This window comes from Geotrypetes seraphini, chromosome 9 (assembly GCF_902459505.1).
Source record: "Geotrypetes seraphini chromosome 9, aGeoSer1.1, whole genome shotgun sequence".
In the NCBI taxonomy this organism is placed as follows: domain Eukaryota; kingdom Metazoa; phylum Chordata; class Amphibia; order Gymnophiona; family Dermophiidae; genus Geotrypetes; species Geotrypetes seraphini.
In genome coordinates, this window is record NC_047092.1 from 27,697,857 (window position 1) to 27,723,327 (window position 25,471).

At 40.8% G+C, this 25,471-nt stretch overlaps 1 protein-coding gene and 1 non-coding gene across 10 annotated transcripts in view; both read left to right on the forward strand.

The window, feature by feature from the left end:
• KMT2E (lysine methyltransferase 2E (inactive)) overlaps window positions 1-25,471 on the forward strand; it is a 451,336-nt gene that overhangs the window by 260,150 nt on the left and 165,715 nt on the right. The gene's annotated exons all lie outside the window — the stretch shown is intronic.
• Window positions 3,371-3,477, forward strand: LOC117367311. Its single transcript, XR_004540734.1, has one exon. It is a non-coding gene; the product is annotated as a U6 spliceosomal RNA (small nuclear RNA).

A 25,471-nucleotide genomic window follows, 5' to 3' on the forward strand; every position in this document is an offset into this window, starting at 1 on the left:
AACATCATTACTCTGAATTTTGAAGGAGGTTTGCCCTACTTAAATCTCAGACATTTAGTTTGGTGTACTCATGACTGCTGTGGTGAGAATGAACACCATGATTAGATCAAAAGAGCTGTCTGAGGCCTTCAGAAAGAAGATTATAGCAACTTATAAGTCTGTTAAGGGATTTAAAAAGATCTTGAAAGAATTTGACATTAGCCATTCCATTGTCCGGAAAATAGTGTACAAGTGGAGGACTTTCCAAACAACTGCCAGCATGCCCAGGCCTGGCTGTCCAATTAAGTTGACCCCCAGAGCAGACCACAAGATGCTAAAAGAAGTCTCCCAAAACCCTAAAATGTTATCACAGGACTTGCAGCAGGTTGTTGCTACTGTTGATGTGAAAGAGACTGCACAAATTTAACTTGCATGGGAGGTGTGCAAGAGAAACATCAAGGCCAGACTGAAGTTTGCCAGAGAAAATGTAGACAAGCACCAGGACTTCTGGAATAGTGTCCTATGGACAGATGAGTCTAAAATTGAATTATTTGGACACCAGAAAAGAGAACATGTTTGGCATACACCAAATACAGCTTTCCAGGAAAAGAACCTCTTACCAACTGTGCAGCATGGAGATGGAAATGCCATGGTTTGGGGATGCTTTGCTGCAACAGGACCTGGCCAGATCACCGTCATAGAATCCACCATGAATTCTACCATGTATCAGAGGGTGCTTGCAGAACATGTAAGACTATCTGTAAGAAAATTAAAGCTGAAGCTAAACTGGACCCTGCAACACAATGACCCAAAACATACCTATAAATCTACCAAGGACTGGCTGAAAACTAAGAAATGGAGAGTCCTATAGTGGCTGAGTCAAAGCCCTGATCGTAATCCCATTGAGATGCTTTGGGGTGATTTGAAACGGGCTGTACATGCAAGAAACCCCTCAAACATCTCACAGCTGAAAGAATTCTGCATTGAGGGAGTGGGCCAAACTTCCTCAGACCAATGTCAGAGACTGGTAGATGGGTAAAAGGAGCTACTCACTGCAGTTATTTTAATCAAAGGGAGTAACACTAGCTACTAGGGTATAGGTTGTCCTAATTTATACCTCAATTAGAATACACATTTTTGTGGATATCTTTTTGTTTCATGAGTAAATCAAGGAGGCTGATTTAGGGGAAAGCACCTTCCAGGGATTCAAGACAAAGTTGGACAAGTTCCTGCTGAACCAGAACGTACGCAGATAAGGCTAGACTCAGGGCACTGGTCTTTGACCTAAGGGTTGTTGCGGGAGCGGACTGCTGGGCACGTTGGACCACTGGTCTGACCCAGCAGCGGCAATTTTTATGTTCTTAATTACATCACTTTCTTTTCCAGAGATAAATAAATAAAAAAAAAGATTTGACATCGATATGTGAACATTTCTTAAGAAAGAACTGAATATTTCATGGAGTGTCCTAATTTTTTCACATAACTATATTAAAAATCAAGGTTAACAAAAGCTCATAATTATACTTACAAGGCCAAGTTCTGGAGACAAACATACAGAAACAGGAGGAGAAGAGGTAGAACTACAATATTTTAAGAGAAAGGCAATATTAAAGGGTAACATGATAGGTTGTGGAAGAAAGAAAAAGTAGATCATAAAAAAAAAAAGAAAGAAAAATAATGAAAGGTATTCCAATGGTAATACTATCTGTAAGTAAAGGTTTTAATTTTTGAAGCCATCTTTATAGAGGAAGGTTTTCAAAGAGCTCTTAAACCTGTCTAATATAGGTTCTTCTGTAATATGGCCTGGGTGTGAGTTACGTAACTGCGGTGTGTTAACAGAAAAGATCTCAGAACGTCTCATGCCAATAATCTTTAAGGAGGGTTCATAGAAACATAGAAAAAGACGGCAGAAAAGGGCTATAGCCCACCAAGTCTGCCCACTCCAAATACCCGCCCTCTGATTTCACTCCCCCAGAGATCCCTTGTGAATATCCCACCTTCTCTTAAAGTCCGACACGCTGTTGGCCTCAATCACCTGCAGTGGGAGTTTGTTCCAATGATCCACCACTCTTTCAGTGAAGAAGTATTTTCTGGAGTCGCTATGGAACTTCCCTCCCCTGATTTTTAGCGGATGCCCCCTGGTGGTCGAGGGTCCCATGAGGTAGAAGATATCTTCTTCCAACTCGATACGGCCCGTGATGTACTTAAACGTTTCAATCATATCACCCCTCTCTCTTCGTTCCTCAAGAGTACAGCCTCAGTTTATTCAGTCTTTCTTCAGAAAGGAGATTTTGCTCGGTCGAACATAGGGATCTGGAAAGTTTGTGTGGTATCAGCAGTCTATCTAGGAAAGTAGGACAGTTTGTCTGACGGATCTTGAATGATAATAGTGCACTTTTATAGGAGATATGATGAGGTATTGGCAGCCAGTGTGCATTTTTTAAGGAGCGGCGTTACATGATCATTTTTTTTGAATTTGTTATGATTTTTATTGCAGTATTTTGGATTAATTGTAATCTCCTTAGTTTTTGAGCAATACCCTTTAATAATGAGTTACAGTAATCCAGTTTTGAAATAATGAGGGAATGAATAAGAATATAAGAGCTGATGGGTCCAACACCTTTGCTAATGACCTGATCATGCATAATTTGTAGAAACAGTTTTTTACTATTTGGCTTATATGATCTTGATATGATAATTTGTGGTCTAGTATTACCCCCAAGGATTTTAATGATCGAGACCTGCTGTAGGGGAATGTTGTTAATCTGAATCGGTGCATTTAAGTGGAAAGGCCCCCCTCCCAATTAGTTTGCAGGAATGTAGGAATTGCTAATGCTTCAGATTTGTGAACATTGAGGCGATACCCTGAGTAGTAACTAAACTCATCTAGGACCCCCCCCAAAACATGAGAAAGTGAAGAAAGGATATTATCAAGAACAAGCAAGACATCATCAGCAAAAGCCAGAGTTTATACTAAACTAGAGGGGAAGCTGATGCCTGCTACATCCAGATCTTTCTGCAGAGTTTAAATTAAAAAGTTTTATCAGAATTCAAAACGGTATACAATAAAGGTTCCAGATAGAGTGTACCACGACAAATAGGAAAGGAAGCCGTGACCGACTAAAAGAGAAGCTGAAGGGGAGGAATACAAGGTGTGTAAACCTTGTAGGTACCATCCCAGAATGCCCACAAATTCCATTACCTGGAAAAGATATGACCAGCTGACCTGGTCGAACGCTTTCTCTGCCTCAAGGCCCACCAGTTGTTCTCGTGCCCGAAGATCTCGTGATCTTTAGAGATATAGACATCAAAGAGATAAATAGTCCATGTAAAATTTTAAAGACTATACAGGCACATTTAAATTGAGCTCTCAATTGAAACGGAAGCCAATGTGCTCACTTCAGCAGCACATATACTAAAATTGGAATTATATAGAGAAGATTAGTATGGCCCCTGCGCAAGGATGACACGCAAATTTGTGAAGTATTCCATAAAAAAAAAAGAAACGGAAGCCAATGTGATTTCCTCAACAGAGGTGACACGTGATTGAATTTTTTCTATCCAAAAATAAATCTGGCTGCAGCATTTTGAATCAGTTGCAGCTGTTTCATGTTTTCTTTGCTTAATCACCCATTATTACTGTTACCCAGTTTGTTAGCCTCCCTAATTTCTGATAACATTTCAGCATTTGTCCGTTCATCTTGGTCAGGCGGATGGTAGTACACTCCTATCACTATCCTTTTCCCCCTTACACATGGAATTTCTACCCATAGGAATTCCAAGGTGTATTTCTGCTCCTGCAGAATTTTGAGTCCAGTCAACTCAAGGCCTTCCTTAACATATAACGCTATGCTTCCATCGATTTGATCCACCCTATCACTGTGATATAACTTGTATCCCGGTGTGACAGTGTTCATTGTTTATCTTCCTTCCGTCAGGTTTCAGAGATGCCTATTATATTTATCTTTTCATTTATTCTAACTGTCCCACTTAGGTTTCTTAGGCTTCTGACATTTCAAACAGTGTTTGTCATATCTATTTACAATTTGCTCAGTAGTTGTCATAGATAATTTGCATCCATTAAAATCAGCCTGCTCTGAATTTAAGGAAACCTGGTAAACTGTGGCCTGTATTGCAATCTCACTATCAGGATGCCCTGTCTTCCCTTCTATAATTATATATTTTAAAGATACCTTGTCCCGAACCATGCTCTTTTGAGCGACTGTTTTCCCCAGTTTCTATGGGCAAGAGTGCACCTGCAACCCCTACAGAGTTCACTCCTGGGCATGTTGATCTCCTCAGTTGGACTTACCCCAGAAGTGTTTGCCTGGACAATGGAAGCATGACAGAGCTTAAAATGGTGACTCTGGCCAGAGTTGTAATCCACGTAGAGTCATAGGGTATGCTAATGACGGATGCCAGTCTCTGCAGCTGGGGTGGTTACTTCAAGGGTCACCCAATACAAGGCAGATGGCTACCATCACAGTGAACATGGTCCATCAACAGACTGGAATTGTGAGCCATTTGCTTAGCTCTCTGCTTTTTCCAAACATGGCTGAAAGGCAAAACAGTTGGAGTATTCTCGGACATTGTTACAGTGGTGGTGCATGTCAACAGGCAAGGGGGGATCAAGAGTTCTTTTCTGAAGCTAGAAGCCCAATTGTTGTTTTGGTGGGCGGAAGTCCACCTGCAAGCGATAGCGGCACACATAGGTGTGGACAATGTCCAAGCCGACTGTCTCAGCAGATGGACTTTGGATCTACGGGAATGGGTATTGTCCCAAAGAGCGTTCAACTGCATGTGAGACACTGGGGGCACCTGACTTTTGATTTCATGGTGTCGGCAGATAACAAGGAATCCTCTCAGTTTTTTTAGTTGAAGATTCAAGTCAGGAAATGTTGGAATGGATGCTCTTGTGCAGACTTAGCCAGCAAGAAAATTGCTGTATGTGTTCCCACTATGGCCGATGATAGACAGTCATTCTCAGAATAGCAGCCCATCAGGGATTGGTAGTTCTTGTAGCCCCAGATTGGCCGCGTCGTCTATGGTACTCGTATATGGTCCACATGCAGCAGGATAGCTGTCTCAGACTACCGCTACATCATTCTGTTGTAGGAGCCCATAATATTAGACAATATGGAGTGCTTTGGTCTTATGGTGTGGCTATTGAGTGCACAGCCTTAGCACGGAAAGGATATTCAGAAATGGTGATATTGACTCTCCTCAGTTCTAGAAGCAGGCAAGCTTTACATGGCACAATGAGTAAGGCTGTTATTGCCTATGGGGAAAATGGAAGGGGGGTTCTCCAAAAATGAAATGTAAAGGTTTAAGCAGCCAAAGCAAAGGTACCCTTCCTCTAAAACCCCTTTCCCATCAATTTTTGTACGGGCCGTTTTTTGTGTGATAGGACTGATGGCAGCCATCTTGGTTAGCAGTACCCCTGCTATCTACTCTGTTAACCCCATGGATACCTGGAAGTTCCTACCAAGCACTGCCTTGCCTGTATCTGCATGTGTTCCTCAACTGAGGCAATACTTTACCCACAAACCCTGTCCTTCAAGCTATTCTCTAATGATATCTAGGGACACAAAGACCATCATAAAACTCAGACCAGTTTCTAGAAATGCACTGGTAGATCTTATACAGTTGAAGAGTAAAAAAATAAATAATATTTAATTCTGCTAAAACAAGGATTTGTATACATATCATCTAGACCATTTTTACCAAACCTAGTCAATACCAGGGGACGTTAAGGATAGGCTGTCCTCATGTACAGCTGGCCAGGATCTCTGCATTCTCAAACCAAGACAAAGGGTTCTTGATAATGTGGGGTTAAATGGGCTGCCTCTGAAGGACCAGTTAGGGCACTAAAACAATAGCCCTCTGACTAATGGCACTATAGATTGCTTCAGCCTTACAATTCTGTAGAGAATACTGAACAACATGCTATAAACACTTCATTCTGAATTATAGTTTTGCAAAGGTCAGAATATTGCCTATAGGCACTCTGTAAAGTTAAAAGGGGATAGATTCCGTACAAACGTAAGGAAGATTTTTGTAACCCAGAGAGTGGTGGAAACTGGAACACTCTTCCGGAGGCTGTTATAGGGGAAAATAAAGTTAGACAAGTTCTTGCTGAACTGGAACGTATGTAGGTAGGGCTGGTCTCAGAGCACTGGTCTTTGACCTGGAGCCGCCGCGGGAGCGGACTGCTGGGCACGAAGGACCACTGGTCTGACCCAGCAGCGGCAATTCTTATGTTCTTAAACAATCTTTTTCTTTAAAGCCTCCATCTGCCTCAAAACCCCTTGATTTTACTTAACGTCAACAGGGTTGGACACCTCAGGCCTTTCTACTTCTGTATCATGCCAGGTTTTTGCTGGCTGGTTGGCTGAGGATCAGCTATGTCCTGCGTATGGTGGATCGCATGGGGAGGGGGAGGAGCCTCCTCAGAGTCCTCCAGGGCTGGGGATCTGCAGAAGTCACATTCCTAAGTGAAGAGACCTTTTCCTGAGCCCTCCGAAGGTGCATTGGCCAAGCACAAATGCGTTCAGTGCGATAGAGGTGGAGGCTCCCTGACCAGATGAGGACACAGAGCTGGACCAGGAGGTTCAGTCTGACATAGACTGGGAGTATGAAAAGTCTGATTCCATGCTACTATTAACCCAGGATTCAGTTTCTCTGGCAGAGTCTGATTCTCTGCATGAGTACAGTGGTCAAGAACTGGTAGTGGCCCTGGTCCATGGGGAAGACCCAACAGTGCGCTGGCTGTTTAAAGCCTCAAGCATTATTTCTAACTCACTACAGGAATTGAAGCTCAAAGTTCCTCCAGCCCCTCAACACAGTGCTCAATTATAAGCAGCTCAATTGCTCCAACAGCATTCTTTCCCTCACATCTGGACATCAGAAAGTTGGTCATGGACCACTGGGAGTGGCCAGAAGAGCCCCTGTGAGTGGCTAAGACACTGGCCAAGCTTTTAACCAATGGCTGTGGATTTCCAGCAGCTGTTTGTTCAGTTGGGGGATTCGCTGGTGGTGCAAATCACCAAACAAACCTCCTTGCCTAATGAAGGGGGTGTAATGTTAAAGGTTACTTGAAACCTTAAAGTGGACATGGTTCTCAAGAGGCAATCTAAAGCTTTGGCCTTAGGTTTGTCTCTAGTCCTGGTCTTGGAGGACAACAAAGATCCCCAATGCTCCTATCTGGGGTGAATTACATAGAGACGCTCTAAATGATATCAGAGTTATGAGCAAGTTGTCAGCCTATGCTATATCCACCTGGCAGATGCTCTGGATCAAACAATTTGATTCTTGTGGGTTTTCTTCTTAGCCATAAATCTCCCTTTTAATCTGTTCAGAATGCTGCTGCACACCTCGTATTCTACCATTGTCGTCATGCTCCCGTTACCCCTCTCCTCAAGTCGCTTTATTGGCTCCCTGTCTGCTTCTGCATACAGTTCAAACTCCTCGTACTGACCTAAAAGTGTATTCATTCTGCGACTCCTCAGTATCTCTCCCCTCTCCCTATACTCTACCTAGGGAGCTCCATTCATCAGTCAAGTCTCTTGTTTGTACCCCTCAATTCCTGACTGTCCCTTCTGCTTTGCTGCTCTTTATACCTGAAACAACCTGCCTGACTCGGTTCATTGGGCTATATTTCTGGCGGTATTCAAATAGAGGCTGAAAATTGACTTTTTTAAAGCTGTGCTTAAGTCCTAATCCTACCAGCTGGTAAAGCATCATATTTGTTTTATTATTCCCTCTGTAGTCTCATCCCTTTGTATTTCCCTACATGAGCAGCTTATATTGATTCACTATTTTGTCCCCTGTATATGTCATAATTTTATTGTAAGCTCTTTCGAGCAGGGACTGTCTCATGTGTGTCTAATGTACAACACTATGCATGTCTGATAGTGGTATAGAAATAATGAATAGTAGCAATAGTAGACAGTGGGCAGGAGATTCAGCCTCTAAAGCCACACTGAACAGGTTTCCCTTTTAAGAGCAGATACTATTTGGCAAGGGTCTGGATGACTTTATGGCCAGCATTACGGACCATCACCCTAAGGTGCTGCTGGACAGCAGACCCTGGAAGTTTGGGGGTCCCAGAATGTGAATTTTTGAGGCTCTCAAAGATTCCATCCTTTTGTAGGAGGCAAAGCGACAAAGATCCTTTCAGGGGTCACAGTAGAGGTTCAGCGGGGGCAGGAGACAGCAAGCCTGTGGCTCTCGTCCCTCCCCCAACCACTAAGAAAGCACAATGATGCCAGAACAAGAACCAAGCCCTCTCCCCAAGGTAGGGGCAGGCTGTTGGTTTGGGCTCAGATAGGCACAGACTGTTGGGTCCTAGAAGTTGATTGAGAAGGTTACAAAATTGAGTTTTGTGCCTCTCTTCCAGACCTCTTTGTAGATTCGCTGGCCAACTTGAGAGAACCCTCAGTGTCCAGGCAATGGTACAAAGGCTACTGGATCTTCATGCTATAGAGCCGGTACCAGACAAAGAATCAGGCTCGGGCAGATACTCCATATACTTCATTGTGCCAAAGAAAGGCTCAGACAACTGGAGGCCAATTCTGGTCCTCAGATCAGTCAATGCTGCACTGAAAGTGCTGCATTTCCTCATGGAGATCATTCATTCGGTCATAGCGGCAGTGGTGCTGGGGGAGTTTTATTGTCTCCTTCGAGTTGACTGAGGCCTATCTCCACATTCTCATTTTTCTGGCCCTCAGGACATATTTGGGGTTTCAAAGAAGAGACAAGTTAATTTAATTGTGTATTTTTAATAAGAATAACTAATGGGCAGACAGGATGGACCGTTCAGGTCTTTATCTGCAATCATTTACTATGCTACTATGTGCTGGAGCAGCATTTCCAGTCTTCAACACTCCCGATTGGCCTCGCAAAGGCACTTCACATTTTTACCAAGGTGTTGGTTGTGGTTGCCACACACTTCCTCAAGGCAGGGATCTAGGTACACCCATATTTATACGATTGAGTAATCAGAGCCCCATCCAAGGGAGAAGGTGATCTGGCAGTTTTGAGAGTGGTTCAACTCCTCTAGGACTTGGGATGGATCATCAACTTCAGGAAGAGCCAGCTGGAGCTGATCTAGCGCCTGGAATACCTGGGAGTTTTGTTTGACATGGCCTTGGACCAGATCCTTCTTCCAGAGTTATGCAGACTGAAGCTCCGGAAGCATATTTTTGACCTGCTACAGAGTCTGACTCCTACAACATGGTATTATTTGCATGTCCTAAGGTTGATGGCAGCAGCCATGGTCCTTTGGGCCAGAGTGCACATGAGACCTTTCCAAAACTCTCTTCTCTCTTAATGGTTTCCTCAGACACTCACATCAGCAATCGCTTCCCTGATTATTAAAAACAAGCAGCAGTCTGCCTCTCCAAATTTCCTCTTAGGAGATTCTAATGACCAAAGCCAGCCTTTACAGTTGGAGGGGAACATTTACCCAGTTCAGGGTCGTTGGACAATGACTCAGCAAAAGGCAAGGCAGTCAACCTTCTCACAGTGTGACAACAGTGGCCTATGTCAACAGAAGTGCCCTATTACACCTAAGAACATAAGAATAGCCTTACTGGGTCAGACCAATGGTCCATCGAGCCCAGTTGCTCATTCTCACAGTGGGCAAGCCAGGTCACTAATACCTGGCTAAAACCAAACCCAAGGAGTAGCAACATTCCATTCTACCAATCCAGAGCAAGCAGTGGCTTCCCCCATGTCTTTCTCAAAAAGACTATGGACTTTTTCTCCAGGAAATTGTCCAAACCTTTCTTAAAACCAGCTACGCTATCCGCTGTTACCACAATCTCTGGCAACACGTTCCAGAGCTTAATTATTCTGCGTGAAAAAAAATTTCCTCCTATTGGTTTTAAAAATATTTCCCTGTAACTTCATTGAGTGTCCCCCTAGTTATTTTTGATGGAGTGAAAAATCGACCCACTTGTTCTATTCTACTCCGTATTTTGTAGACTTCAATCATATCGCCCCTCAGCCATCTCTTTTCCAAGCTGAAGAGCCCTAACTTTTTAGTCTTTCCTCATACAGGAGTTCCATCCCCTTTATCATCTTGGTCTCTCTTCTTTGAACCTTTTCTAGCGCTGCTATATCTTTCTTGAGATAAGGAGACCATAAATGAACACAGTACTCCAGATGAGTTCGACCATGGAGCGATATAGGGGCATTATAACATTCTTAGTCTTGTTAACCATCCATTTAAAAAATAATTCTTAGCATCCTGTTTGCTTTATTGGCTGCTGCCGCACATTGAGTGGAAGGTTTTATCGTATTGTCTAACCCCCAAGGTGGACCCCAGCATCCAGTAACTGTGATTCGGGTTATTCTTCCCAATGTGCATCACTTTGCATTTGTCCACATTAAATTTCATCTGCCACTTGGAAGCCCAGTCTTCCAATTTCCTTAGGTCTGCCTGTAATTTTTCACAATCTGCATGCGTTTTAACAACTTTGAACTGTTTAGTGTCATCTGCTCAAGTCCTTTTTATTTTATTCAGTTTTCTATACCGTTCTCCTAAAAGAGCTCAGAACAGTTTACATGAATTTATTCAGGTACTCAAGCATTTTCCCTGTCTGGCCCAGTGGGCTCACAATCTATCTAATGTACCTGGGGCAATGGGGGGATTAAGTGACTTGCCCAGGGTCATAAGGAGCAGCGTAGGTTTGAACCCACCTCCTCACAGTGCTGAGGCTATAGCTTTAACCACTGCGCCACACTCTTCCCCAGAAGCTAATTTGCAGACTCCCGACCTGGGGGATTTAGCTTCAGTGTTCACCTCCATAGTTCTGTGGTGGGGGCTTCCACAGGTGGATCTGATGGCCTCGGCAGTAAACACAAAGAAAGATCAAATTTGAAGTTTATTAAAAAATTTATTATACCGCCTAATCAGGCTTCTAGCAGGTGTCCATCAATAAAAGGTGACTATAAATGACATTTAAATAGTAAATTAAAACAATTAGATTAATAAATATAAACATAACTTGGGAATATTAGTGTGACAAACAGATGGGCAGACAAACTTAAAGGAAAGTGGGGTAGAACTACAAAATTAAAAGAAAAGGAACATGGAAAGGACAAGGAAAAGGTACGGGGATAATCTTGCATGAGGAATGTCAGGCTGTCCTTATAAGGACATGCAATTCAAAGGTGTTTTTAAACAAAAAAGTTTTTGATTTGGATTTGAAATAATTTGTTTGATTCTTCTCTTAGGTAGGTTGGTATGGAGTTCCAGAGGGAGAGTACAGTAACCGAAAAAAATATTCGATCGCATGGTATTTTAGAGATGGAATATTGAGAAGATATGTAACGAAATGAAGGGTTTTAAGGGGTCTGCAGAGGAGTAGGGAATAAGAAGTCTATTAATGAATTCTGGTTGATTACTGGATCTGGTTTTAAATGTTAGAGAATTTTATAAGTAATTTTATGTTTTCTAGGCAGCCATTGTACTTTGATTAATACAGGTGAAACATGATCGAACTTTCTTGCATGGGATTTAATTTTAACAGATGTATTCTGCATAATCTGCAGGCATCGGATTTCTTTTTGGGTAATGCCTTTATATAAGGCATTATAATAGTTGATACAGGAGGATGATGGGTCTAGAACTTTGGAAAGAAAGTGGATCATACTTAGTCGGTAAAAGCATTTTTGCACTACAGAATTGATTTGATGGTAATTGAATTTACTGTTGGGAATAATTCCAAGTAATTTTAGGGTAGAAACAATCTGAATAGGAGTGGAATTGAGTTTAATGGGATTGAGAAGTGATTGGCTTTCTTTGATAGGAAAAATCACCATTTTTGATTTATTAATGTTGAGGGATAGCATGGTAGTGTTTAGCCTGTTTCTAATTTTTTCTAATTTCTTTCGCCCTCCTCTTTTCTTCTTTATCTTCATTTGTCATCCCCCTCCTGATGTTACCCATAAATGTTTCTCCTCTTTTTTTAATGATTTTAGTTCATCCCCCTTTCCTTTTGTATTGGTAATAAATTTGTATCTATATATTTATTGTATCTTATTGTTTGTCCCCTTTTTTAATTTGTAAAACGCATTGAAATATTTGATATTTTGTGTACATCAAATTTTAATAAAACTTAAAACTTGATTATTTAGATTAATAGGATGTATTATTTGAATATCGTCCGCATAAGCGTATATGGTAAAACCGATGGACTGACCTAGGGTAAGAAGAGGGGCCAGAAAGATGTTGAATAGTAACGGTGATAAAATAGAGCCTTGAAGGATACCGTATATATTTGGAAAGTTTTTGGAAGCAGTGGTGTTGAAGATTACTTTTGATATCTGGTAAGTAAAATAGGAGGTGAACCAGTCCATGATCTGCCCTGAAAGTCCAACATCTAGAAGGCGTTGCAGAAGGAGCTTATGGTAAATGGTATCGAATGCTGAGGATAAGTCAAGTGAAATGAGAACAGATTTGTGATAGTCTAGATCAGTGGTTTCCAAACCTTGTCCTGGGGGACCCCCAGCCAGTTGGGTTTTCAAGATATCCCTAATGAATATGCATGAGAGAGATTTGCATACCTGTCGCTTCCATTATAAGCAAATCTCTCTCATGCATATTCATTAGGGATATCTTGAAAACCCGACTGGCTGGGAGTCCCCCAGGACAGGGGTTGGGAACCACTGGTCTAGATGATAGAGGATGTTAGTAGTCAGTCCTATCAAAGAGAGTTCAGGTGAATGATGTTGACGGAAGCCTGTCTTATTGGGATGTAATGCGTTGGTTTTTTTTGATGTAGTCTGAAATTTGATGAAAGACCATTTTCTCAGTAAGTTTTGCAAGAAATGGAATATTTGCAATTGGCTGATAATTTGACATTTCTAAGGTATTAATTTTAGAATTTTTAATCTTAGGATAGATAATGGATTCTTTACAGGATTTAGGTAGTGTTCTGGTGGTTAAGCTAGTTTTGACAAAATCAAAAATGTGTGGGGTAAAGATGGGGGAAGAAACATTTTAAAATGAAAGGTGGGATAATTTCTGAGTTTGTCCCTTTTATGTTCAATGTGTTTAGGCATCTTAGAATGTCTGAAAGGGTCAGTAAGATAAAGCTTGAACATTTTGAAAAAGGTAAGTTTGGTGAATCATTCATGTTAGCTGGATCATTCGTATAAGTTGGTGAGTGGATATGACATGGTTGAGTTTTCTGGGGAAGGGTGTCCCTAATCTTCTGTACTTTGTTGAAAAAATAAGAGGCAAGGTCCTGTGCTGTGGGTGATTGTCCTAGAAATATAGAAACATGATGGCAGATAAAGGCCAAATGGCCCATCTAGTGTGCCCATCCATTGTAACCATTATCTCTTTCGCTCTCTGAGAGCCTATCCCAGGCCCTCTTGAATTCAGGCACAGTCTCTGTTTCCACCACCTCTTCCAGGAGACTGTTCCTCGCATCTACCACCCTTTCCGTTAAAAAAGTATTTCCTCAGATTACTCCGGAACCTATCACCTCTTAACTTCATTCTATGCCCTCTCATTGCAGTTTCCTTTCAAATGAAAGAGACTCATGCACATTTATATTATGTAGGTATTTAAACGACTCTATCATATCTTCCCTCTCCTGCCTTTCCTCCAAAGTATACAGATTGAGATCTTTAAAGTCTGTCCCCATATGCCTTATTATGAAGACAACACACCATTTTAGTAGCCTTCCTCTGGACCAACTCCATCCTTTTTATATCTTTTTGAAAGTGCGGCCTCCAGAATTGTACACAATATTCTAACAAAGGTTTCACCAGAGTCTTATACAGGAGGCATCAATACCTCCTTTTTCCTACTGGTCATACCTCTCCCTATGCAACCTAGCATCCTTCTAGCTTTTGCTGTCACTTTTTCAACCTGTTTGGACACCTTAAGATCATCACATACAATCACATCCAAGTCCCACTCTTCCGTCGTGCACATAAGTTCTTCACACCCTAAACTGTATCGTTCCCTCTGGTTTTTGCAGTCCAAATGCATGACCTTGCATTTCTTAGCATTAAATTTTAACTGCCAAATTTCAGACCATTCTTCAAGCTTCGCCAGGTCTTTCTTCATGTTATTCACACCATCCGGCGTGTCTACTCTATTGCAGATTTTGGTATCATCCGCAAAGAGGCAAATCTTACCCGACAACTCTTCAGCAATATCATTTATAAAAATGTTTAAAAGAACAGGCCCAAGAACAGAACCTTGAGACACACCACTGGTAACATCCCTTTCCTCAGAGCGATCTCCATTGATCACTACCCTCTGTCGCCTTCCACTCAATCAGTTCTTGACCCAGCCCATCACTTTGGGACCCATTCCAAGGTTCTCAGTTTATTTATTAGATGTCTGTGTGGAACACTGTCAAAGGCTTTGCTAAAATCTAAATACTCCACATCTTGCGCACATCCTCTATCCAATTCTTTGGTCACCCAGTCAAAGAAATTGATCAGGTATGTCTGACAAGACCTACCTCTGGTGAATCCATGTTGCCTCCAGTCCTGTAATCCATAGGATTCCAGAAACTTGACCAGTCTTTGTTTTAAAAGTGTTTCCATTAATTTTCTTACCACAGAAGTCAGACTTACTGGCCTGTAATTCCATTCTTCTTCCTTACTTCCACTTTTGTGGAGAGGGACCACATCCACCCTTCTCCAGTCCTCCGGTACCACTCTAGAGACTCATTGAAAAGGTCAGTCAGCAGAGCTACAAGAACTTCCCTAAGTTCCTTCAGCACCCTTGGATGTATACCATCCAGCCCCATCACTTTGTCTACCTTTATTTTAGCTAGCTCCTCATAAACACGACCCTCTGAAAATTGATCAGGGTCTATTACTCTTCCATCCCTATTCATGTTTGTCTTCTGCAGTCCCGCTCCTGGCGCTTCAGCCGTGAACACAGAACAGAAATATTTGTTAAGCAATTTGGACTTTTTCTGTCAGCTTCTACATATGCCTCCCCTTCACATGTGAGTCTCACAATGCCACTTTTGCACTTTTTCCTGTCTTGTTATGTTTAGATGCGAAGGATTTGACAAAAGAGTAAATTGCAATGGTATTTTTAGCCTTACTGATACATTTAGAGTAGTATTCCTTTTTTTTGCATTGTTAATTTATAGTTTGTAGTATTTAGATCACTTTTATAGCTGAAAATACGAGCTTGGAAGCTCAGGGATGAACGCATTAGTCCAAATGTGGCCAGAGAAGGGGCTCTTACATGTATATCCCCTGTGACCCATGCTAGGTCAAGTCATTCACTGGATTGTGAGTCATCCGGAATTGGTAATCCTAATGGAGTCTGATTGACCTCGCTGACCATAATATGTGGACCTAGTTCACCTCCAAAGGGATGAATGCTTCAGACTTCTAGTCCAAATGGATCTTCTCTCAGGGACTAGTCCTTATGGAGAATCTGGAACACTTGAGCTTATGGCCTGACTCTTGAATGGGCAGCCCTGAAGAGCAAGGGTTACTCAGACGTGGTTGTTTCCACTCTGCTTAGAGCTAAGAAGCTGTTGATGGTAGCAGCCTATGCCAAGGCTTGGAAGTCCTTTCAGCACTGGTGTGCTGTAGATGATGTGCCCTTATGAGCTCTGATTTCGGTAGTCTTGAATTTTTTGCAAGAGGGACTTCAGAAGGGTCTGTCTGGAGTTATCACTTGCTTTGTTAAGAACTGAAGAAAGAGGGCACTGCCCAGGGAAGCAAGGAGATAGAGCTGAGAAAAATAATTGATGCCTTGTACAATCTAACTCATGAGTTGGGGTACCCAACCCATTTGTAAGGAAAGAGGATTATCGAGGTAAGAACCAAATCCTTCCTTGTGACAGTGCCTTATGCAAAGAAGGAACTTTTGTCCACCCCTGTTTAGATCATGGTTTCTCAACCCAGTCATTGGGACACACCAAGTGCCATTGGGTTTTCAGGATATTCACAATGGAGAAGCATGAGACTGATGTGCATTTTCTCTTTGGTATGCAAATCTATATTATGCATATTAATTATAGATATCCAGAAAACTCGATGGGACTTGGTATATCCTGAGTTTAGGGTTGAGAAGGCCTGGTTTAGATAACTGATTTGTAAGAGTACATTTGTTCCAATAAAGTGAATCAATCTCATAGTGAGTAGTGTGTTTCTTAGAAAAGTTCTCCAAGAACATCCTTGCTTGATCCTAAACATTGGGATATATGGGAGCAAAGTTCAACATTCTCCAAGGGGAAAGTGTCCTTTCCTGCAATAAGAAGGGAAAGTTACAATCTCAGATCTGAAACCTCACTCTTTGCCAACCATTGGTTTGGCACTACCCTCAAGTGTTGGGATCAGTGACTGCAATCTTGAAGTTTTTGAAAGCCAGGATGCACATGAGACCTTTACAGAGATAGTGCTTCTATCTTAATAGTCTCCACAAGAGTCAAGAGTTCTACTTTGTACTACCACTGGCACCAGACATCAGAGTCTTGACTGGGAAAGAGTTTGGAAACCTGAAAATGGATCATTGTGATAATGGATGCAAGTTTCATGCTCACTTCTTACTCAGATTATGGAATGAAATCCTGCCAACTATCAGATCATTGGCAAGATTCCAGACACATCTGTTTTGTTTTACGGCTTGGCTCTTGAGAGGGTGATAGGTACCTTGTTACATTCTAGAAAATTACCATAGGAGGGTATGAAGATAAGTGTGTTTCCACTGTTTTCGTTGGTCCAGATATTTTGGATTTGTTGTAAGATGGTTTGGACATGAGATTGGTGTTTGTCTCATTGGAAATACAACTGGCTGCTTTGTTCTGTTTTAGAGGTTTAATGAGGGGAAAGAATTTGGCTTCATATTTAGATATGGTACATTTTTTTATCGCTGCATCATTTAAACTTGTTTTTGTCTATTTTAATTCAGTCTCCTTTTGAACCTAAAAAGATATCACCCTTAAAACAGTTTTTCTTTTGGCTATGTGTTTGGTAGGTGAATTTCAAAATTACAGACCTTATCCTGTAGAGGACCCTTTTTGACCTTTAGCAAGAAAAAGATTGTGATTTGATGGGCTCCCTTCTTCTTTCCTAAAGTTCTGTCCTTCTTTCATCTAATCAAACTATCTCTACCTGTTTTTCAGGATCTTAAAAATGAGGATACTGCAGTTGTCTTCCACAAATTGGATGTGGAACATATGTTCAAGTACCTGAAGAATTTGGAGGCAATATGAATATCAAATTAGTTCTTTATTCTTTTTATTTTGGTGGGCCCATAGAGAGGCAGCAGTATCAAAGCAACAATCGCTCAGTGGGTTAAAGAAGCTATTGCTTTTGTGTATATTCTCTGGTCATCCAGTTCTAGAAGTTTTTAAAGCTCAGTCTACAAAGGGTCAGTCTGCTTCTTGGGTGAAGAACTTTTCTTAGTTCTTTCTTATGAAATTTGCAAAACATCAACCTGGAAATCTATGTATTCTTTTATCTATTGCTACAGATTGGATGTTGAAGCTGTAAGTAATGTGGCTGTTGGAGCCAGAGTGTTTAACAGCAGAGATTTCAGTGCCCCATTTTCAGTAAATACTTTGGTACATCCCAAGTTTCTGAACTGGTCTGGTGAGATAATAAGGAAGGGTAAATTAGTTCTTACCAGTTAATTTTCTTTCCTTGAGTCCCTCTAGACCAATCTGGAACCCATCTATGGTTCTTAGCATGTCTGTTTTTTATCTCCTTGAAACATAAAGATTTTGATGTTTGGCTATTTGGTTAATCCTCTTCTATCTTTAGACTGGAGGCTTTGTCCTTCATTAGTGATTCTTTAGTTCTGGGTGAGCTGGGGGGGTTTTTCCCCCTTTTAATTGTCTTTTCTCTTTTTTTTAATACGATAGACTGGTCAGAGGTTCGCACAGGGTTCTTAGTAGATAACATTAAAGCCTTCTTGGTAGGGTAGCACAAGTCCAAGTATCAGAACAGGTCTGGAGGGATTTAAGAAGTCTAGTATGTAAGAACTAATTTATCTTTTACTAAGGGTTCCTTTTACGAAGGCCGTGGGTTTAATGTGCGTGACTTTTCATCACACGCTAATCCTTGCGCTGGTCGAAAAACTACTGCCTGCTCAAGAGGAGGCGATAGCGGCTACTGCGGCCGGCAGTTTAGCACACGTTATTACGCGCGTTAAACCGCTAGCGCGGATTTGTAAAAGGAGTCCTAAGAGGGTTAAATATTCAATTGCTGACCTAGGAAGGTGCTTAAAAATTCATGCATCACATAGATCTATTTGACAAGTACCCATATCAGTTAAGAAGCAAATTTCTCATTTTGATATGGGTTTAATAATTCAAAACTATCTAAAAATTCAGGCTGTTCTTATATAGATGATTCTTATCCTTCACAAATGTATAGTGACCCTTGTAATTTTTAGAGATATTCAAAAGAAGAGAAAGGATGGTCTTGATCTCTCTTTTTTGTATAAAAAAGACTGTGAGCAAAAAACAAAAGTTCAGTTGCAGAATTATTTGTCACAAGGATATGGTTAGTAAATCACTTCACTCTATCAATTGTGTGACTAAAATCTTAGAACCTCTCAAACCAATGAGCGCTAAGCTCTGTCTCCACTTTCTGCCAAGACTGTTCAGTGAATGACATTAAACCTGCGCAACTCCTGGGTATTATCCCCTGACCTTACAAACAAACACACAGACGCTTATACAGTAACTTCTTCCAGAGGATCAGTTTTATATAAACTATCAGACTGAGATAGTTTCCAGTAGAATACCATGAAGTTCTAAGAAACAACAGCTCTCCAAGGAAGTGTCTCAGCCTCTACTGGAATCTGTGTCAATATGGCCTCTGGTCCAAAAAGTTTGAAGTGTCCAGAATCACTGCTTTGACAGGTAACTTTGCTTTTCTGAATGCCAATAAAAGTGACTAGTTCAAATAGTAGAAAGATCCTTTAAGTCATTAATATTTTGCTAGGATGTGTGATCCTTAATATGCATTGAAAATGGGTTTAATAGTCCCTTATCCAGATCAACAACAATCAGGTTAGAATTTTTCATTGTTGTCTGAGACACTTCATCCATGTGAATGTTGAGGTTTCCTAAAACAATTGGTCATTTTCAGATCCAGTTCAATGAATAACTCATGAGTTACCAGATTCAGATTCTAATGCCAAAGAATTACAGTGCATCAATAATAGGACTAGCTGATAAACCAATAGTTTCCACCTACAAATATTTACAGCACCTTTCAACACAGCAGCAATAAAATGCTCCCTCTGTCTCCATCATTCATGTCTCAAACAGAAAATCTAATAAAGCCTGATCATATAAAATAACTGTTCTGTTAACAGTAGAAACAAACTTTTAAGTGTAAATACTGCTCACCCACCAGTTGCTCCTGAATATAAGGCAAAGCCCTTGGCACTGTGACCAGAAAAGATGGTCTGGCTGAATGAGTCAAGGATAAATTTGCAATTTCCATATTGCCCCTGTTCCTTAAAACAAGTATAGGAGAGAAGCAATTGGATTTTCATATTTATGAGACATACTGGCAATAATAAAATCAGTGTCTATCTGTCCCAGTTCTCAAAGATTACCCATGTATTTTTCTGTTTATTTTTATTCTTTCTATGTAAAAAAAATGTATCCTAAAATCAGAAATCCACTTATCTTATGCCTTCCTGGTTGCTCGAGTACCTAGAAGGTGTGGTTAAATATTGAGACCAGCAAAATGTTCCAAACCAGGGACAGAATGGATAGGTTGATGTCTCACCTTCAAGCTTTTGTTTGGCTAATCTCCTGGCTACACTGGTCTATATCAACAACAACAAAAAATGTGTCTGACATCCCACTGTTAGTCAATTTCATATGCTTCAAAATATCCAATTCCAAATACACATTAATGATTAAGAGTAAAACAGACCTTCTATGTTCTTGAGGGTCACAAACCAGTCAAATTTTCAAGATATCCCCAATGAATATACAAAAGTGTGATTTGCATACTTTGGAGTCAGTGAGCATACAAATCTTTATTGCATATTTAATGGGTGTATCCTGGAAAAAAAAATCTCATATGTTCTTCATAGATAATCTTGAAAATCTGACTAGTTTGAGACCCTTATTCTTAGTAAGGTGAGGCCAGTGGAGCAAACACAATCCTATGTTGGAGATCCAAGATAGATGTTTGAGAGATCCCTGGTTCTTAAAAACTAGAGGGTCCCAGAATGTTCCACATCACTGAACAGCAGATACTTGAAGAGGGAGAAATACATTGAGCTCTTTGACTGAGTTCAGAAGCAAGGAAAGACAGACCTCAGTACATATAAATGCTGAGAATGTTTTGAGATGCTAGTGATCCTTGTGTGTCTGATAATTTCAGAAAAGCATTTTACACATATAGCACAGTGAGCTTATGAGCTATCGGTAATTTCCCTGGACTTGAAGTTCCAAAATGCTATTAGTTCACTGGGTATCAAACAACTTCTCTTAGATTTCTCATTTCATTTACTACATTTATGAATCTTTTAGAATCACAAAGTGATGTACAATATATTAAAATACAATAAGAAAGAGCAATATAATATCAGAAAACAAACACTATTAATGTCTTCACTGGTATTAGGGATTGATTTTATTTACCCCTTCATGCCTGCTTTCTGAAACTTTTGGGGAGCCTGATAGGAATCTGTTGTGTGATTACAGCTTCTAAGAGTTTGAAGAAGACTGAAGATTTTTATAGGCAAGGAATAATCATTCTCATGACTTGAGTGAACTTCTGGTTTGCGGAGAAATAAAGTGTCTCCTTTTGAAGGTGTTTTAACATATTTCAAATTTAAATTGCATTGAAATTGTTATTGAAATGCATTTTGAAGTCAATATTGCAAAATAAAAATCACAAAATATTGTGATCTAAGCTGACCTGTTTTAACTTTTAAATTTTTGACAGTGAACAAATATATCTTCAGAACTTGGAAAGAGCTGCCCTTATGTGTTGATTTATTATGTTAATTTAATAAATCTTAACCATCTTTTCTTTTTGGTCTGTGTAGAAATGTTTTGCCTTGAGTTGCTGAATGGGGATTTTCTTTTAATTCTTTGATTCGTGCTCTCAAAGTGGATTTAGGCATTTATTGATTATTATTATATAGCTGATATATTGTAGATAAGTTTTTCTTCTGAGAAAAATGTTATAACTTTCAGTATGACAGCTGTTTTCTGTCATCTCCTCAAAGGAAGAAGTGTAACCTACAAGGCCTGTTAACATTACTAAACACTTTGGTTAGAAAGCAGAGAACTACTTGTCTTGCTTTTGTGGTTTGAGTGAACATGTATTTTATTCTTTGCTGTTTGCTGCTTCCAGTGCTGCTGTTTGACTGACCACAAAGTGTCACTGTAAGAACAGTGCTTTGTTCAGCCTTCCCCCTAAGGCTCAGTGTACCACTAAAGCAGCAATCCTAAGCCTGGTCAGTGTGGAGAGCAGGAGCCTGAACTGAGAATTTGGACGCAGGCCTCTTGCTTGTAAGCACAGAGTGCTATCGCCAGAGCATTGGCTGACCAGTGTTTGAATCGATAGTGGAATCTACTCTTGAGTGTAAGCACAATGATCATATCTTTCAACATATCTGAGTTTAGTTAATTCTGAAGTGTAACAAATATGTAACTGTAGTGACCAAAAGAATGGTCAATTTCTAGCAAGTGATGCCTGAGTGTTAGTAGACCTGACATAAAACAAAGAGCCTTAATCTGAGCTTTAGCAAAACATACCTATCCCTGAAGAACTGTAATTAGAAATAAATATTAACTGTCTCATATATGCCATTAAATACTATTTCCTTCAGAAGTTCTTAGCATTGAGCTAGTGACCTTCAGAAGAATACAAAATAGTAAGTTCTGATCCAGTTGTAACTGGATTAACATTCCAGCAATTTACTCCTCCTGGGATTTATGATAATTAGATGTTCTTTTAACAATTATTTGATGTTTATTTATGTTATCCTAGGACAAGCAGGCAGATATTCTCACATATGGGTGATGTCACCGACGGAGCCCCGGTACGCACCACTTTAAAAGTGCATCGCCACTTTAAGATCTTAGAAAGTTTGCGATAGCCCAAACCGCGCATGCGCGAGTGCCTTCCCGCCCGACATAGGGTGTGCAGTTCCTCAGTTTTCTAGTTTTGGCGGAGTTAGTAACATGCGCTTCAGCTTCGGTTGAACTTTTTTCTCTTTGCTTGCTTTCCCGCTCTTGTGGTTTGTAATTTTTTTTTTCCCTTAATTTCTTTGTCGTTGTTTTTCTTTTTTTTAAAAAAAAACAAACGTATAGGGTTTTTTTTGGTTTTTTTTTTCTGTTGCAGGCTTATGGACCTTTCTAACCATAGAGTTCGATTTATCAACAGCTGTCTTCCCGTCCATGTCATGCCCGTTGACTGGTTTCAAAAAGTGCAGTTGCTGTGCTTGGGCCATTTCGTTAACCGACCCTCACCATTAGTGTTTGCAGTGTCTGCGATCCGAGCACTGTGCCGACTCTTGCTCACGCTGCTCATCCCTTCAGAAGCACACCCTCAAAAACCGGCTGCTTCAACAAAGACAACTATTTGACGCCGCAGTGGACACAGAACCCAGCTCATCTCCGACTCCATCTGCACTGTCCATGCCACCCAAGACCACACCAACCAAGACGACATAGAGAGTAGACCCTCCAACATCAGCTCCAGTGTCACAACTCGCGGTGGGTAAGCCGTCTAAGAAGCCTTCCCTCACCTCCTCTGGGCCTCAGGTCAAACTGGCAGTGAGCCAAGTCCTGTTGACCTCGAGGAGATCCAAAAAATGCTCTGCTCCAGTTTCGGGAGTGCCTCGACATCGGCCTCCTCATCGCTGGAGCGCAGAGCCACACTGAAGGTATCGGCAAAAATGCCAGCAGTACCAGTGCATTCCATTAAGCATCAGATTCAAGAATTGCTGCATATGGAGTTTCGGGAACAGTTACAACTACTTCTTCCTGTCATGATGAAACCGGCTCCTCTAGTGCCAGTCACGTCTGAGCCTTTGACAACGGCACCGACTTTACAAGAGTCTGCATTGGTGTCAACTCCTCTGGATACAGAACCGGTATCGGAGACGATCCGGCACCGATCTTCTTAGACATCTCCTGAGACGGTGTCAGTCAAATCAGGCAAGGCATTAACAAAAATGAAACATCACCAGATCTCGACACCCAGTTCTCGGCACTGACCTCCACCAACCCGAGATTCAGATCTCTGGGGTGATTTTGATCAAGAACCTCTTTTATCTGATGATGAGGTTTCTTCAGATGAGGATTCTCATTTACCATCTTTTCAGGAGTCTACTTTCAAATTTGACACATCCTTTTCGAGATTTTTGAAGGAAATGTTTCAGTCTCTTTCTATTCTACTTGAAGCTGATTCCAAAAAATCTAAGCAGTTTTTAGATGCCTTAGATTATGACCAAAACTAACTCCACTAAGCAAAAAGCTGCACACGATACTAAATAGAAACCACAAACAGCAGCAAAAAAGGTCTGATGGACCTTCAAAGTAACTAACTTCTGTCTTGAGCACTGGACTACCAATCATATGCCATATAAATAATATAATTGAAAAAAGGAGGGAATCTCAGTGTGAAGGACCAGCGAAAGGAGATGCATCTCCAGCACTTACATGCTAAGTTGAAGGTCTAATAACCTCCACCTGCACACCATCATCGAATCCCTCCTATGTGCACCCACCAACCAAATCAAAAAATAAGGTGAAATTCAACAGTGATAATAATAAATCACATATTCACAGTGCTGAAACAGAGAAAATTCTCTCCAGGCTGGCTTGTTTGCTTTATTTGCCGCTCATGGCTGAATAAGTGCTGTCCGCCTAAAATTGCAGGTTCCTGAGGAAGGGACCTAGAGGGACCTAGAGGGATGGTTGAACCTACTCCTGAATTTCATCTGACTTGGCAGTTTACAGTGTTTCCTTGCCTTTGTTTTTCATCTACAGACCATGCCTGCAAGCTAAGTTTTCCCTTTTTGATTCTGGGAGTCAGGTGGAGGGACCTTCAAAGTATTTTTCTCTGTTTCAGCACTGTGAATATGTGATTTATTATTATCACTGTTGAATTTCACCTTATATCACCTTATTTTTTGATTTGGTTGGTGGGTGCACACAGGAGGGATTCGATGATGGTGTGCAGGTGGAGGTTATTAGACCTTCACCTTAGCATGTGAGTGCTGGAGATGTCTTTCTCCTTTCGCTGGTCCTTATATGTGCAGCAAATAGTGCCATAAATTGTGCTATACTTACATGTGCTATACCTATATGCGCTGCAAAAGGTGCTATACTTATATGTGCCGCAAATCGTGCGATACTAAATTGTACCTCACACAGCTAATGCAAACAAGTAGAACAGATTGCATGTTAATTCTACTATACGTGTTTGTACCCCAAATGATATATGCAAACAATCACTGAAAGATATAATACCCCTAGGGCTGGGAACATCTGATACCTAAAGGCCTCTACTGGACAAAAAACCAACCAGATCTGTTATATCAATACCCCTCACCTTACCACTTAATTATCTATGAACTCAGCCAAAATGAAGACAGCAAACAATATACAGATTATATTGTGCATAATCTACTTAATCTGCTACAGAAGCTGGTGTAACGATGTAAAGCTCCCAGAACCAATACCAGTCCATATCTCTTGGCATAGGCCACCCAAGTTGAACAATCCAACTGCCTCTCCTTAATTCCTATATAACTGTTCAGAACTTGGCCCATTACAAATTCCCATAGCAAACTTCACCCACAAACCCTCCAAACAACACAGAAACAAAATCAAAAACAGAAGTAACTTAAAAAACCTGAAGTACACCGAAACCCCCATTCCCACACAACATAGGAACTTCAATGGATACTACCTGAACGCCTGGTCGGTGAGAAACAAGACACAAGTCATGCACGATTGGATCGAACATAAGAACCCTGACCTCTTATTCCTAACTGAAACATGGATGGTCTCGGATACAGATGTCATAATAAAGGAAATGCTATCGCAGGGCTACAAAATCGTTCCACTAACTAGAATCTGGAAAAAAGAAGGAGGTCTAGCAATAATCGTCAAAAACTTCTTCGACTTTACTAGAATAGATTTTAAAATTACAGAAGAACTGAAAACCCTTAAGTGTAAGATCACTAACACCGAATTGGAAGAGGATGGAGCCAGCATTAATTGTAACACTATTCTACATCCCCCCTAAAAAATGGACAAGTGCAAAAGAAGAATTCTTTGAATTCCTCTCGGTCAACACCATAAAAGGACCGTATAACATGTTGCTGGGTGACATAAATGTACACTTAGAACAAGTGAAAAAACCGGAAGTGATTGAAACTGACACTTCCTAACTACCCTAGGCTTCATTATACCAAACAAAGAGGTAACACATGAAAAGGGACACCAATTAGACATCGTAACTTTTTCACACAAAGACCTCCCCGAACCCA